The following is a 15,478-nucleotide window of genomic DNA, read 5'->3' as shown; positions in this document are numbered from 1 at the left end:
AAAGCAAATGACAACCGCACATGGCGACAATAAAGCCTCGACTATAAATAAGAATTTATAAAATTTCTGGCTTTTAAAGCCTGATGCCAAGAAAGCCTTTTGTGCTGAGTCCACTGTACATTAGATCTCAGTGGTCCGCAGTGTTGAACTCTGCTTCACTTAACCAGTCTCCAATCCCGTACTGGTTTCTGGTGCTTGTATTGCTCCTATGTATAATTGCAGCTATATACTGTCACTCAATCGCGTCCCTTGAGCTCGAGACACGGCTGTGGTTGACACTTCGCCCTCGCTAGCCTCGATATCTCTTCCGAGGCGCTGCACAGCATTTCACGGCTTATCTCACCCGCCGAGCTGGAAGCGGACGGAACTGATTGCAGACGGCTGGCGCAAACGCCTCCTGCGGACCCGCCATCCACTCAGCGCATACAACATACACAGCCCTAAGAAGCCCGTTTGGTGTTTTTCCTAGGCGTCGTTTTTGCCCGCGAAAAACACGGTGCACTTACGCTGAAGAACGCACGGTGCGCTGTCCTTGTGCCGTGCTCAATACGGAATTATGCCTCCTACGCGATTGATCGTGTTTGTGCGTGCAGTGCTACGTTAACCCTTGAGGAAAAGGGAGGTGCCTTGTAAACAGTCTGCCAGATGACGTCTGCATAATTCGGCGGTGGCTTTCAGCTAAACCGCTTTACGGATTCGTCTTGGCGTGTTGGAAAGCGGTGAGAAATCATTTTTCTCTTTTCCGCTTTCTCTCTGTGTGTTTTTGTGACTAATTCTCTGGTTGTATGTGTGCTCTATATATAGCAGCATGCGTCAACCGCCAACTGTGCCTGCTACGACGCGTACAGATGTCGGCTGCCTCGGCGGAGTTCAAAGTTAATCGAGAAATGCGTCGCACAATTGCTTCAGTAGACGCGGGTGTCAACGTCGCACAAATACTGCCTACAGTAAGAAACCCGTCCATTCTTTCTGCTGTTCGGTGCTCAAACGACTGTTCACGCAAGTTTCTGAAGCGCTGGCAGGAGCAGCATGCAGTCTATCACCAACTCCTGCAAGAATAAATTGAAATGCGGTTGCTTGATTTCGTTGTTATGTACTATATTGCGAACGTTGAACAAATCGCCTGATATGCCATATATAACATTAAGCACGAACATTGAATGATGAAGACCGCAAACTTTGACGATTCTTCGGGCGGTTCATGGAAGGCGGGTGGTCCACACCGGGTCACAAAATTGCATTTGTGCTGATACCGCATGGTGCAGTGCGATTCACATGCGCCCTCTGGTTGGCCAAACAAGTAGCCAGGGGCTGGTGACATGCAACAGCGCGTTGGCAGCCTCGTGTGCTAGCGACCAGCAAAAGTTTATTCTTATTCTTAATAGTTAGCTCGAGTGGTTCGCATGTGCTGGCCTCCGCACTTCGATTTGCAGATGTGACGTAAGTTGAGAGTTGGCAACCGTTCGGCAGAGCAAAGCTGTTCGAAGTCGGCAACTATCGCCAACAGCAGACGACACTGGCATATTTTTGTCGATGTGGGTTCAAGTTTCCGCGTCGTGGCGAAAACGTAGCTCTTGCGCTGTCACACTGTGCACTGCATGTGTTGTTTGACGCGGTGACCCACGTTTGGAGCCCTGTGCAGTCATCTTACTTGCGCTGCTTTTTTTTTTATTTATATGTTTCTACCGCATAACGTTGCAGCGACATGCATCGCTATGTACTCGATTGTGTCCGGCACGATGTCGCACTTATTGTAGGTGGGCAAGCGAAAGCTTGCAAGAACGCGCGTGTACACGAACACGCACGCGTACTTAAGCCAATCAACAAGGGGTCTGTTGCAGCAACAGCGAAGCCTGCTGAAGCGCCGTGGCGTTATTTATTAAGGCACCGCTACACAGATGGTTCTATTATCACGGAATACAGCTGTGTAGATCGATAAGTCCCTTCTCTTTATCACCAAGCACGCGTGTAAAAAACTACAGCTTGTTGATTCACTTGCGCTTTATAATTGCTGCTCACATTTCTTTAGTTGCTGTCAAGTTAATAGTGGGCCTACAGTTGATTGCATGATGTAATATGGCAGCGCACTTCGAAACAATGACGTAGCACAGAATGAACAAACACGAGCGCTGTGTGACACATACACAGAGCTAGTGCTTGTTCATTCGGTGTTACGTCATTGTTTCGAAGTGCGCTGCATATTACATCATGAGTAACCTACTAGCCCACCAGTACGTCTTAAGTCATTGATTACAATTGATTATGACAGACATAAAAATGATATGTATGCATGATAGTTACTTTAGGCAGAGGTGCTTATGAGATATGTTTTCAAGAGCAGAATGTTTGCATGAAAAGAAATAGTAATTCATATTGCTGAAAAGACACTACACATAGGCGTGAAATCACCTAAAGGTCACATTTCTTGTAGGTGCTAAAATGTTCCTTCAAATAGAAGTATTGTTATCTCATTCATTCCTTAAGAGAAGACAGATGTTACTGGGGGCACACAAGGCAGTAATGCCCATGTGACAAGGCCCGAGTGGCCAATCTGCTGCCCCTTCACTATTTATCCATACGTCTGTCAACATTTAAACAATGTATAGCCTGTGGTCAAAGTGCATACAGGCATGCTTCCTCTCTCAGCATTGGTGGCAATCACGGGTGATCGCCTTGATACCGTTTGCTGCTGTCAACATCATTCATGCACGTGTTCTCTTTTTAATCTTTTCCCTAGATAAAACGAAGCTTGTACAAAATGCATGAAGTCAGTAAGCTATAGCAATGTAGTCATGATATTTGATTGAGTCGGGCAGGCCCCAAATGTCATTCATGTAGTGACATGAATTAAAGCCACATTAAAAAAAAATGAGAAGTGCATAGACTAACATGCCCAGGTGCTCAGCAACTGTATTTCATCTCAAAGGAAGCCAAGATTATCACGTGACTAGAGAAATTTACATTAGGGGCACGAAAGCGTTGAGGGCCCCTAGCACTTGGGGCCCCAACGATTGCGTCCACCGAACCTAAAACTATCAATAGGCTTTGCAATGAGTGGAGTGACCTTTCATGCAAAATAGTTGACGTAGCAAGTGGTTTATAGTTGCCTTTATTAGTCAGGAACTGGTTAAACAGGCACGTGACAATGAAATGAAATGCTGGTTCATGTGCTGCACAAGACACAAATACGACAACATTTGCCATGCCTGCTGTTCCACCAATTCCAACATGCAGTAGCTTGTAGGCAATGAATGCACGTTCATTGTGTCAGTACAACTTGCCCCAACCTATAATGAAAGAACATAATATCTGCATTATAGACATTAGTTCATTAGAACCATGTGCAGGGCATCACAAGAAAGTAAGGGGATGTTTGTTGCCGTTTTTTTATTTTCATAACCAACGGATAGCTTGTTGGGTGGAGCTTTGTGCTGAATTCAGTATATGTTCTTTGTAAATCTCCAATGTGGACGTGTTCTGTTATCACCTAGTCACTCCATAAGCAGTCAAACAAATGCAGATAGCCCTATGAGCACTGTCAAACGGGACACAGAAATTTGCAGTTAAGAAGCCACAGTGACTCAGACTCTGTGCTGAACATAAAATTGTTCGAATATAAAAAATTCGTAGTGGCAAATCCGGTGCACATTCAGCTGTACTATACAAATTCATTTATTACAAGTAATCTTTCACTTTTTCTCGTATTGCTTACTGTTGAAAAACCTTGTTGGAGCATTCTCTGCGGAGTAAAATGACCTTACAAGTCGCAGCTACTTGTTCACTCTATTAACGTGTAATAGCACTCGTCTCTCCTGTATTCCTGTACGCATGGTATAATAGCATGGCTTGCCACAATCACCTCTTTCCATTCGACTGAAATGAACGTGGTGTATATTTGTTACCAAAATGTGCTTTATCATTCTTTAAGCCTCTGAGAAGTAAGGATAGATGTTCAGCCTTGCTTGTGTAGCATTTTATAAGTACTAATCCACCATGATATTTCTAAACAAGCAGTGATGAAATTATATAAATAAGCCATGTCATTAGTACGACTGAGGTGCTGCTTTCCTTAGGAGTCTCACTGCCACGTTCCCAATTTCTTAAATACCTAGACATATACAACTCAACTTCATAGTCTATGTTTTAACACAACAAATAAACCAGATTAGCACAGCAGTCCTTATATCATTCTCTTAATCACTATAAATACTAAGTACCACATGATATGTAGTCATATTCTGCTTGAATGCTTGGTGAATTGCATAAATTATTTTTCTCACCCTTACTACATAGCTGATGATGTTTTCTTGTTATAATAATTAAGCAATAATGTTAATTCACTGCTGTGAGAACTATAACTAGCTTCACAGTAGCTCTGCACACGTACCCTTAGACCACATCTCAGACATATAGGCTCTCCACAATCAGCATAATTTTGTAAGGTAGCTGAACAGGGTGCGAATTCATGTGTATCAAATAAATGTCTGTTCCATTGAGAGGCTGTGCATCTGTCTGCGATATACTTACCTATTCACAATACAATAGCAAAAGAAAAAACACAGAATATACAAAACAACACAATCATGTTCCCCCAGAAAAGCTGCTTTTTTCCATTATTGTATGCAGCAAAATAAGACTTCAAAAAGCACAACTATGGCTTGGGTGCATCTTTATGCATTGTAGAAGAAGTAGATGTGAGCGTTTTTTTTCAACCACGAAATGAATAAAAATTGTAAGTATCAAATATTGAATAGTCATACGATGACGCACGTACTTGTAGTAGCAATATCTATTTCTACATATTTAGGTACCGCATCTGAACTAGTGCAAAAGAAAGCTATCTATTGCAGACAAAAGAAAAGTTTTAAATGCAAGGCTGCTAATTGTTATATTAAGAAAACTACATGAATAGTCTATCAAAAAGTTTAGAGCCTCGTTGCAAAGAAGCTTTCTAAGAAAGAATGGCTGCTGTATGAATAGATTTCAAAAATGTGCAATAAATTGTTGCCAAAAAAACATCAAAGTTGTAAAAAAAAGAGAAAAGAACCTAATGAAAAACTCCACTTTCGTAGACACATGTAAAAAGTCTCGTTGCAAGGAAAGCAGGACAGACTTGTAGCATAAAAGAAAAATTTGCCAGTTCAACAGATGTGTGGTCGGCTTTTGCGCAAAAAACAGCCTATGGGAAAGTTTTGTTGCCAATATGGCTGAAAGATACTTTCGTCAACGCGCTTGCCCTTGGGAGGCTACATACGCTTGTTCACATGCAAGCACCTGTTGCATATTCGTTGTTAAAGAACGTCAATTCATTTAATGACACGAAAGCCTCCTCTGATCACGGAAAAAGAATAGTTGTGTTGTTATATGTACGCAACATTTAGAACATCAAGGTACTTTTTTCACATTATGCAAGTACTCATAAAAGACAAGACTGCAAGAAACAGCATGACGCGTTTGCACAATCCATAACTTATTATGTCAATGAGCTACCCATTTCATGTGGCAAAGTTATGTAGGTGCAGATGGAATGTGACATCTGTGATTCAGAGATGCGTCTGTTTACAAGTATTATGCAGCTGATCATTGCGGGAAAAAAGAAATAACAAGCATTGATTCCCAGTATGTCAACATGCCACTTGTACCTGAAAAGTGACTACCATTTCAAGTCAAGCTTGCACCTGGCAAACTTGCATTGAGTTTTATGCTTATGTGCCCATATATGTGTACCCCATCTGTAATGAACTATTGCTTTATGACCGGCGTCATATCATTCCTGCACATAACTGTGATTTTGCACAATGCACTTATAAACTTTTGATCAGCATCGTAGTACTTTTACTCGTACGTGCGCTCCAGTTTTCTGTCGCAACACCCATTTCGCATCCATGATAAGTACTGCAGTCAGCAAACTAGAGTTTTAGATTAAGTTTCTTAAACAGCTTTCATTGCAGCAAACCTCAAGCACAATTTGGGTTCTTGCAAGTTATTTGTATCCCCTTAATAACGATGGTTTCTGCATGCAATGAATTTAATATTTATAATTTTAGTATTTATGCTGTTTAGATTAATATCAACCTGATAAAAGGGATGATGATCCAGCGGGCGTAAAGGCGGAGAAAGGGTCTGGCCGTGGGAATGGGAGAGGATATCTGTTACTCCCAACTGGTCTTCTGCGCTGCTTCTCAATATAGGGCTGGCACCAGTTCACGGCGGCTTTCTTCCGGGAAGTGTTCATGCGCCCTTCGCGTCATCTCGGTGTCCCTTGAGGTGGCAACCCTTTCTTCTCTTTCTGGCGCTTCTTCTCTGACAATGGGAGAGTGTCCAAGACTTCATCGCCGAACTCAGGAGGCTGGCAACTTCTGTAGCATGACGACCCGTATGTTACGAGACCGCATCGTTTGCGGTATCCGGGACGACGACGCACGGCGTTCTTTGTTGACCCGTCAGAAGCTTTGGAAGAGGCTAAAGAGTTCGCCAGGGCTTCAGAGAAGGTGCGAGAAGACGTCCGAGACATGCAGGAGAATAGCATGGGGAACGGAAACAGCACCGTTAATACCCTGTAGCCACAGCGGCGCTGGAAGCCACGACCACCAATCAGCAACGTGGAAAGCAGTCACCCTCTGTGCGGATGTTGCCACGGGCCGCAAGATACCAATGGGTGCCGACATCGAAGCGCCAAATGCCGACAGTGTGGCCGGAAAGGACACCTGGCTACGGTGTGACACACGGTTGCGTTTCCAGACCTCGGGTAGGTACGCCGTGGATGAAGCCAGAGGAAAGAAGAATTTATGCTTGGGGGCTCTAGTAGCGCACAGCATGGCTAACAGCGCCATATTGCGGCCTCTCGAAAAAGATTTGAAGTGGGGAGGGCGGAAGCTGCGCATGATCATAGACACTGGCTCGCCGATGAGAGCGGTTCGAAAGAGTGTATACAAGAAACATCGCAGGTGGTGGTCAGCTCTGGAAAAAAAAAACTTCCCCGCGGCTATTGTGTTTCGTTGGCTCCCTGCCCATCGTTGGCAAATTAACTATGGAGGTGAATTCCGGGGTGACAACCTTGGGCAGCACGTTAGTGGTAGTAGACTGTCGAGGACCAGTTCTCTACGGTTGGCGGGTCATAGAGGAGTTTTCCAAGGCCGGTGGATACCAGAGGTGCTCCGAGTGTAAATGTCGTCCAAGTGGACGTGCAGGTTAGAACGCTACTTGATGAATTTTCGCAGCTGTTTGGCAACAAGCTGAGCTGCTGTAAAGGTCCGCCTGTGAAGTTGTATATCAAGGAAGGCGCTCTACATAATTTCTGCAAAGCCCGAATCGTGCCCTATGCAATGCGTACACAAGTTTCAGCAGAGACGGATTACCTAGTGCAAGAAGGAGTGCTTTCCCAGATCAGTGCCTCTGAATGGACAACAGCAGTAGTTCCCTTGGCGAAAAAGAACGGCGACATAGGGCTCTGGGGGGCTTCAATTTAACGGTGAACCCAGTGACTTAGGAGTGTATCCTTTGCCTAAAGTCGACGATATCTTCGCAGCGCTAGCAGGAGGTGAAGCGTCGAGTACGTTGGATCTACGCCAACGCATACAACCAGCTTCCTCTAGACACAAAAGCTAAAAAGATAGCAGTGCTGAACACGCATAAGGGATTGTACTGCTTTAATCGCCTCGCCTTTGGAATTGCTTCAGCACCAGCTCTGTTCCAAAGGCGCATGACATCTGTTTTGCAGCGCCTTCCAGGGGTGAAAGTCTACCTAGATGATATTATCGTCGCGGAAAAGCATGATATGACTGTACTGCGACAAGTGTTCTAGCGATTGCGTGACAACCGCCTGAAGCTGAACAATATCAAACGCAAGTTCCGGGAAAGGCAAGTGACGTTTCTGGGGCACCGAGTCGACGAAGGAGGCCTGCATCCTTTGCAAAACAACTTCGGTGCCATACTAGGTGCACCGACACCAACGTTGGGGAGGCAGCTGAAATATTTTCTTTGTTTGATCACGTATTACTCTAAATTCTTGCCCAACCTCTCAAGTATGCTTGCACCACTGTATGCCCTGTTGACGAAGGGAGTTGCTGGAAATGGGAATGGGCGCAAGAAAGTGCATTTCAAGAAGCGAAGAATGCGATAAAAAAGCGAACTTTCTAATTTATTATTACCGCGTAAGCCACTTAGGCTTGATTGTGACGCGTCGCTGTACGGTTTGGGTGCAGTGCTCTCTCATCACAGCAAAGGTAAAGATTACCCGATAGGTTTCCGGCCGAGAACATTAACGGCAGCAGAGAGAAAGGACTCGCAGTTAAGAAAGGGAGGACTTACCTTAGCTTTTGGTGTGACCAAGTTTCGGGATTATCTTTTCGGCAACCGTTTCACATTGGTAACCAATCACAAGTGTTTGACGGGGCTTTTTCACCAGGATAAGTCTATTCCGCAAATGATTGCAACCAGGATTCAATCCTTACTGGTACTCTTGTCCGCGTATCAGTATGAATTGGGGTATCGGAAGGGACAGCCTAAACACTAATACCGATGCCTTGAGCCGCTTACCTTCGCCTAGTCTAGAAAACACAGGAGAAAAGTCCGTGGAATATGTGCTGCACGCACAAGCATTGAACAAGCTTTCGCTGAGTCCCCGGAAGCTAGCAGCCAACACTGCCGAAGACGGACTTCTTCATTAGGTGCTCACGTGGATCCTGCATGGCTGGCCAAGAGAATTGAGTGCAGAGCAGTGTTTTCAACATTTTTTCACTCGTAGGCACGAACTGACAGTGGGTGACGGATTAGTTTATTGGGGGCACCGCGTTATTTTGCGCGAGAGGGCGAGTTCCTTCATGGTGCAAGATTTACACGAACCCCATCTGGGCATGACAACCATAAAGAACCTCGCTCGCACGGTCTTTTGGTATTCTATCCAGGGCTGGACGGCGATATAAAGAGCCTGGTAAAAAGTTGTCCGCAGTGTGTGCAGTGTTTGCCACTACCTGCGGCTCAGGTTCCCCCAAGTTGGCCGGAAACCAAGTGCTGGTCAAGGCTGCACGTCGACTTTGCTAGTCTGGGGGAAGGGCTTATGATCCTTGTCTTCGTGGACGCAGGGACGAAATGAATCGAGGCGGTGCCCCTGAAAACTGCCACGGCTGATACCACAGTAGAAGTGCTTCGGAGCATTTTCGCCCGTCTTGGTCTGCCTCACACAGTCGTGTGCGATAATGGAACCCAATTTACCAGCGCACTGACAAAGACATTCTTCCGAGATAACCATATGCGTCACGTAACAACTGCTCTTTATTACCTGCAGTCTAATGGGGCGGCAAAGTGCGCCGTCCGCACCGTCAAAGAAGCACTAAAGAAAAATAAAGCAGTGTCGCTGCAATGCCGACTCGCTAAATTCTTGCTTTGCTACAGGATAAGGCCGACAAATCGCCTGCATAGACGCTGCTGAGAACCCAACCAAGGGCCATATTAAGTGTTCACTTCCCAGATCAAGAGGTCCCAAGTGTTCCACTCAGGAGTCAGGTCTCGGCCCCACCCACCCCATTGTTTGCTCCCGGAACACGGGTCTGGTCGCGACTGAATAACCCCACTGGACCGAGATGCCTGTCTGGCACAGTGACTACCGCGATTGATGGATGCTTGATCACGGTCGACACGGAAGGCGGAGAACAGCGGCGACATGTAGGTAAAGTGCGACTTCGGTAAGTCCAGCAGAAAACCGTCTTTGCACCGCAAAGGGACACCGCAAAGTGAAATGGCGAACAGCGGCGGAGTTTCGCAACCTGATCAAATATCGACAGATGAAGCCTGCGAGGAAACCGACATAGAGTCGAGTAATGGTCAAGCCGCAAGTACTCAGGAAGACCCGAGCCTACGTAGACGATCAACTCGGAATAGAAAGCCCCCGGAGAGATTTTATGAGAAGGAAGTGCTGTATTGCGCCCACTGCAGAACTGTTCATACGCGCATCGGCACGGCACGGCACGTGCATCCATGAGCTCCCTGACTGAAGGAGACGACGACCAGGTGGGTCTGGAATAAGCCCTGTTTTTATTTGTAGTCCTGGCGTTAGTCGGGGTCTGGACGACACTTCAGAAGCTACTCGGGAATGGACAAGAATCCAACTGTAATAAGGTTCTTGGTTAGTGTAGGGCAAAAGTGCGGTCCTTAATTAATATATTATTTAAAAGTGAAATTTGAAAATAAAATATATGATTCGATAAATAAATAATAAGTATAAAATTTCTAACATCAGAGAAAGAAGAGAGCCTGGCAAAATAGGTTGGGAGTTTTTAATCTTCGAGATGTACGCGACGTCTTTTCTGCAAGGAATAATAAAGCAGTTTGTCGAATTCGTAATGCACGGACGCACTTGACACTCCAAATTACATGTCTATAGGTAGGATAGATTTATTTAAAACGAATGTGTGAATATTGCTCACTACACTCTAAGAAGAAAAGGAGGAAATGGGATATTGAGGTTACTCCTTTAGGGGAGAAACTGATCTGCCACAACCATTCCTCCCCTTAGGGGGTTTAGGGCGAAAGGATGAACTGTTACTCCCTATGCCGTTACTCCTTCGAGGACTAACCAGTTGCTCCTTTCCGATGCTCCTCAAGGGAGTAACGGTCATTATTTTGATGCTCCACAAAGGTGGAATTATTAAAATTAGGCCTTTATATCCTGATAAAAATTTTACTGAGTTAAAAAAAGAAATGAAAGGTGCCCGAAAGTAGAATTCGCACTCACGTCCTCGCGCTGAGATGTCAGGTACTCTAACCACTGCACCACGGCAGATTTTTTTCTTTTTTTCATGGTACTTATTACAGTAGCATTCAACCCGACATTCACCTGTTCTGCTTAGTCAGAGAATGGAGGGCACAATGAAAGTCACGCACAGAAAAGTCATCGTTCATACTGTGAGTAGAAACGTTGGTTTCACTTTAGAAGGGTGGTAAGGATAAGCACGCCACCAAAATAGGGTATCAATCCGGTTGTATATCGAGTCCATCATAAAAATGTCTTAGGTGTTGTGTCATTTGGATAAAATGCACCCTTGTAGGTACTACCGTTTCGACGTTTCTGTCCATCATTCGTGTTTTCCACAAACTGCATTCCCATGGGAAAAAACATATCGAAAGGTGCACTATAATCAGAGATCAGCAGCAGGTATCTCACAGTGTGAGGGTTAACCTCAGTCTTTCTTTAAAGTTCGTTGGAGGACATCCCAAAATAAGATGGTGTCGGTGCAGCTAATAAAACAATGTTCAATTGTCCTTGGCACATAACAAAGGCGACAGTTAATAGAAGAGACAAGGGTACCCTTTTTCTGTAGCCATGTTTTTACCGGTATGGTTTCACTATGAAGTTTGTAATAGAATGTTTTGTACAAAGGGGATAAATACATTTTGCGAACTCGCTTTAGTACATCATGGCCTGGCCATTTCATATATAGTGACCGGTAAAATGGAGGCGGAAATAGCATGGACAGTAAATCTTTGTATAACGTTTTCCGCGATAAAGTGTAGAAGTATTCAGTGGAAAACCGAACTGTGGGGAAACGAACCGCTAAGTAAACTTCCCGCATGAACTCCCACAACCATAAACGCGAAGAAAAATTGAAAGAAACAACTAAATCAGGTAACGCATCAATAAGTGCGACTTGCATACTGGCAGGTCGGTTGACGGGACAGGATATTGAGACAGGTTGAGCATCGGAACGCAGGTGCGCCAGTATAAAAGCGACTCGGCATTTTGTGCATGTTGTGCGGGTAGAGTCTAACGTTGAGTTTACTTGCAACCATAAGTGAGCGCGAAAAGAAATCTGCGCGAGTATTCTTAGGGGGATTTATACTGAGGCACTACGCTATGTATACGTGTAGCGAACTCAAACAGGGCACCCAAGACGACAGAGAAGGACAATTTCTCTGCCGCTTAGTGTGTCCCGTTTGAGCTACACATCACTTAAGTTCGTAATCTCCTTGGAACAAAAGGAACTTAGGTACTATTGACCAGCAAAATCTAGCAGTCTATCAATGACTTGCGCGTTTAATTTGTATCGCTCACTTATGGTGTGCGTACCAAGGGCATGTTTCTTCACATTCCAGCTTTTAAACTTCACGCAATTTTCTCACGAAGAGGCAAAGTACTGCTTCGCATTTAGTTTAATAGACAATGCACGACATTCGAACTATTCACGATTTACATACATACCGGTTTTGTCGCATCACTCCACGACACGGACGAAAACAGCGAAGTGCATGTGGAGTAACTGTTGTCGTTCGTCCTCCCGTTGCTCTCTTTCCGACCAGGGACTGAACACTTACTCTCCGAAATTTTCACACGGCGCGCGCTTTCATGCATTTAGTCCCTCGAAAGGCGAAAGTGCCCTTTTTAGGACTAACTGATCAGTTACTCCCGTTTTCCCCGGGATTTTTCTTAGTGTGTATACCGCCATGGACGTCGCTATAATGCCCTCTGAGCTCTGGTAATTGCGCATGAACCACCGCGCAAAAGTATTGCAAAAACTCCGGCCATGCCTCGGGGATCCCGCGGTGTAGTCCAGAGAGGAAGCCCTCGGCCTTTACAAAACCGCACGTTTGCAGCTGTCTGGCACAGGTTTATGCTGTCGTTTTGTTAGCAGAAGTCCATAAGGTGGCATTGTCGAACGCATTTGATTCAGAGAACCTTACAGCGATATGTTTATTTTCATTAATTTTGTGCGTTATCATGGTGAGGATACCTTGTGCACAGCGTAATAAATCTCGAGAAGTTGTGTAAAACAATCATCATTTGTTTCCACTCATACAGCAGGACAACGTACAAACACCTACTCGCCCGAAGTTGCCAGCTGCGTGGCATTTCATTTGACCTTTAGATATAAAAGTTCTGTCGTCGTCATTCCAGCTGTCATCTCGTCGTGGGATGCCATTGCCCTCATTAATGGCATCATATTCATGCAGTCGTCTTCATGCCGTCGGGCTCGTTCCATCGTCTTCACTTTGTGGCAGTGATTCCAGTGTCGTCGTGCTATTGTCATCATTCCTTCGTCGTCATGCATGGCACGTGCATGATCGAGCGCAACAAGTTCAGGTCGAGCGAGGCCATTCCCAGTGAAAATATGCCCAACTTGTTTGTGAGCTCTCTACTTGTTAACCAGGAACAGCGTTCTTCACAAACACAATGACAGCATCCCTTAAACCGATTCCCACAGGGCATGGGATGCGTCAATTTTTTCGACCTGTACATTTGCAGTGCTGCCAAATCAGGCACTGCAGAGCAGCGATTCATGTGAGCTACTATTGCATAAAAAACTATGTGATGTTATCGTTGCGATGTCGTTGTTGGCAGTGACGCCGTAGACGCTTTCAGCGTTGTTTCACACTAACCGCCATATCCTGGGTGCAGCCCCTCTCCTGCCATGTGTGACTGATCATCCTCGTTATTAAGTACGCCTCATAGGCACTCTTTTCATGAGCGTGACAATGTAGAACTGTATGCCAGAACAGTGCCATCTTGTCAAAAAAAAAGTTTTGTGCGATCAACATACTGTCGTCCGCGTCTGCTGCAGTTCTGCGTGTTCTGACCTTCGAAATACACGATCAGAAGAGACCCCACAGCGCAAAGCCATGCAGTAATTGTTCTGAGCTAATGCTGCTGGATATATACAGCGCATTAGTTAGCCTGCCTGACTCCCAGAGGCACATCGCTGCGGTTTGTCTTCTCATACTTCTTGACGATATCTTATTGCGTTCGCAAATTCTGCACTTAGATTTTAATTTCAGTACTATGGGGCTGCGTTTAAGATATAAGACAAAACAACGGTCTCGATTATTTAATAAAAATGATACTTCCGTTGAATATTGCTGCTTTGTCATCGATAAAGATTTGGCGACACGCACACTTTCTGCGGTGATAGTTTACAACGAACGATTCCGATCGTTTGTATGTGCTCTAAGAGCCCAATGGAGGGTAGCAAGCCGCATGTTTGATTTGGTTAACATTTCCGTCTTTCTTTGCTCTTGTTATGCGCCGAGAGCATTGTATCCAGTGGGAATTATTTGATAAAGAGCAATTACTTGTGCACTTAAAATACTTCGCAGCATCGCAATAACGTGTCAACGCTGCAATGCCGCCGAACTGGAACAGCAAGAGCCAAAACAAGTTGTGCAGGAACCATCGACAATGATTGCGATCGTAAGCGAATATCCGAACACTTAAGAAAAACTATTCGCTTTATTAAATTAAGAGAACATGTATTCGTTGCAATGAGAATATTTAGGTGGCGCTTGTTGTTTTATACTTAAGGCAACAGAGTCCTTAACTTGCATATCTCTAGCACTAGTATAGCTGGACAGCACATGCATCTCAATGAGTTAAGACAGTTGGCGTTCGGCAAAGAACGTGCCACGCGAAATGGCTCTGCTCGCGCCCTTAGCGTTGGCGCTTTAGTTTCAACCTGCGACTGCCAACCACCAACCACAAGAACGGGTGAAAGAGCCAAGGAAAGCTCTTCACTTCAAGAACGTCACAGTCAAACCGTTAAAAACGTAAAACCGAAGCCGATACGTAACTCGAGAAAGATATGTGGTGTTTCTTCGGAAGTTGGGACGGGTACGTAATAAGACCAGAGCAGGAAGCGTGTATGTGCCGAAGTAAGGAGGTAGCTACTGCAGTACCACGCTGTGTAACATTCCGTAAAACGTGTTGATGTCGGGGACGAGCTGTTCATTTGGGTGAGGGGTCGCGTTTTGAATTCAAAGGTAGCAGAGAGGCGCACGTATCCGTAAAGATTACCCCATAGCTAGCTAGCTGTTTTAAGAGGTAAACGAAAGCCACACGAAGCGCGGTCCTTCACTGTGGTTGGACAACGCCTACTCCCTCTGACATTTCCTAGACAGACCTTCGCGTTTTCCCACTAGTTGACGCTGGCGCAACTAGCACACGTTGTAGTATTTGTGCGTATTATTAGACGCGCAGTCGGTCACTCCATAGAGTATTTCTTGCGAAATGCTTACAGGTTGTTGCGACCGGGGGTCCGAAAAGGTGAGGTGTTCATTCACCGTGGAGAAGTGAGGAACGTGGGGCTGGGCCTGACATCCAGGACGTTGTAAACATGCACATTTATACTACATTTTGTACAAGAATGATGCAGAAAAGACTGAGTATAATGTGGTCGCATTCAAGCTCAAGCTGCTGATCCTGTTTTCACCAAGTCGCCGCGTCCTCTTTTAACCCCTCCATGGCCTTGGTCCCGTCGCCTTCCCCTAATCCGACGTCAGGTGATGGAAGACATCATTCCCCACCAATCCGGAGTGTGGTGGTCTTTTTCGTCCGAAGAAAACGTGGCGCAAAACATACGTATATCACTGTGCATGAACAGGGAAAGAGGGACACGGACGTGACAGTTTGGGTTGTTGTCAGGTGGAGGAACATCCCCTTGCAAATTGCACACACCCGTCCTGGCGGTGTCCAACTGTTTGCCACGAATAATAG

At 45.3% G+C, this 15,478-nt stretch overlaps 1 protein-coding gene across 3 annotated transcripts in view; it reads left to right on the top strand.

Annotated features, from left to right (window-relative positions):
* The first annotated feature begins 363 nt into the window (after positions 1-363).
* The window catches only part of LOC142575877 (E3 ubiquitin-protein ligase MIB2-like), a 75,657-nt gene continuing 60,542 nt past the window's right edge, over positions 364-15,478 (top strand). For all 3 annotated transcript variants that reach the window (XM_075685628.1, XM_075685630.1, XM_075685627.1), the window contains exon 1: positions 364-719. The gene's annotated coding sequence lies outside the window, so the exon portion shown is untranslated. The remainder of the gene's footprint in view (positions 720-15,478) is intronic.

This window comes from Dermacentor variabilis, chromosome 3 (assembly GCF_050947875.1).
Source record: "Dermacentor variabilis isolate Ectoservices chromosome 3, ASM5094787v1, whole genome shotgun sequence".
In the NCBI taxonomy this organism is placed as follows: Eukaryota; Metazoa; Arthropoda; class Arachnida; order Ixodida; family Ixodidae; genus Dermacentor; species Dermacentor variabilis.
This window is presented reverse-complemented; position numbering and strand designations above follow the sequence as displayed.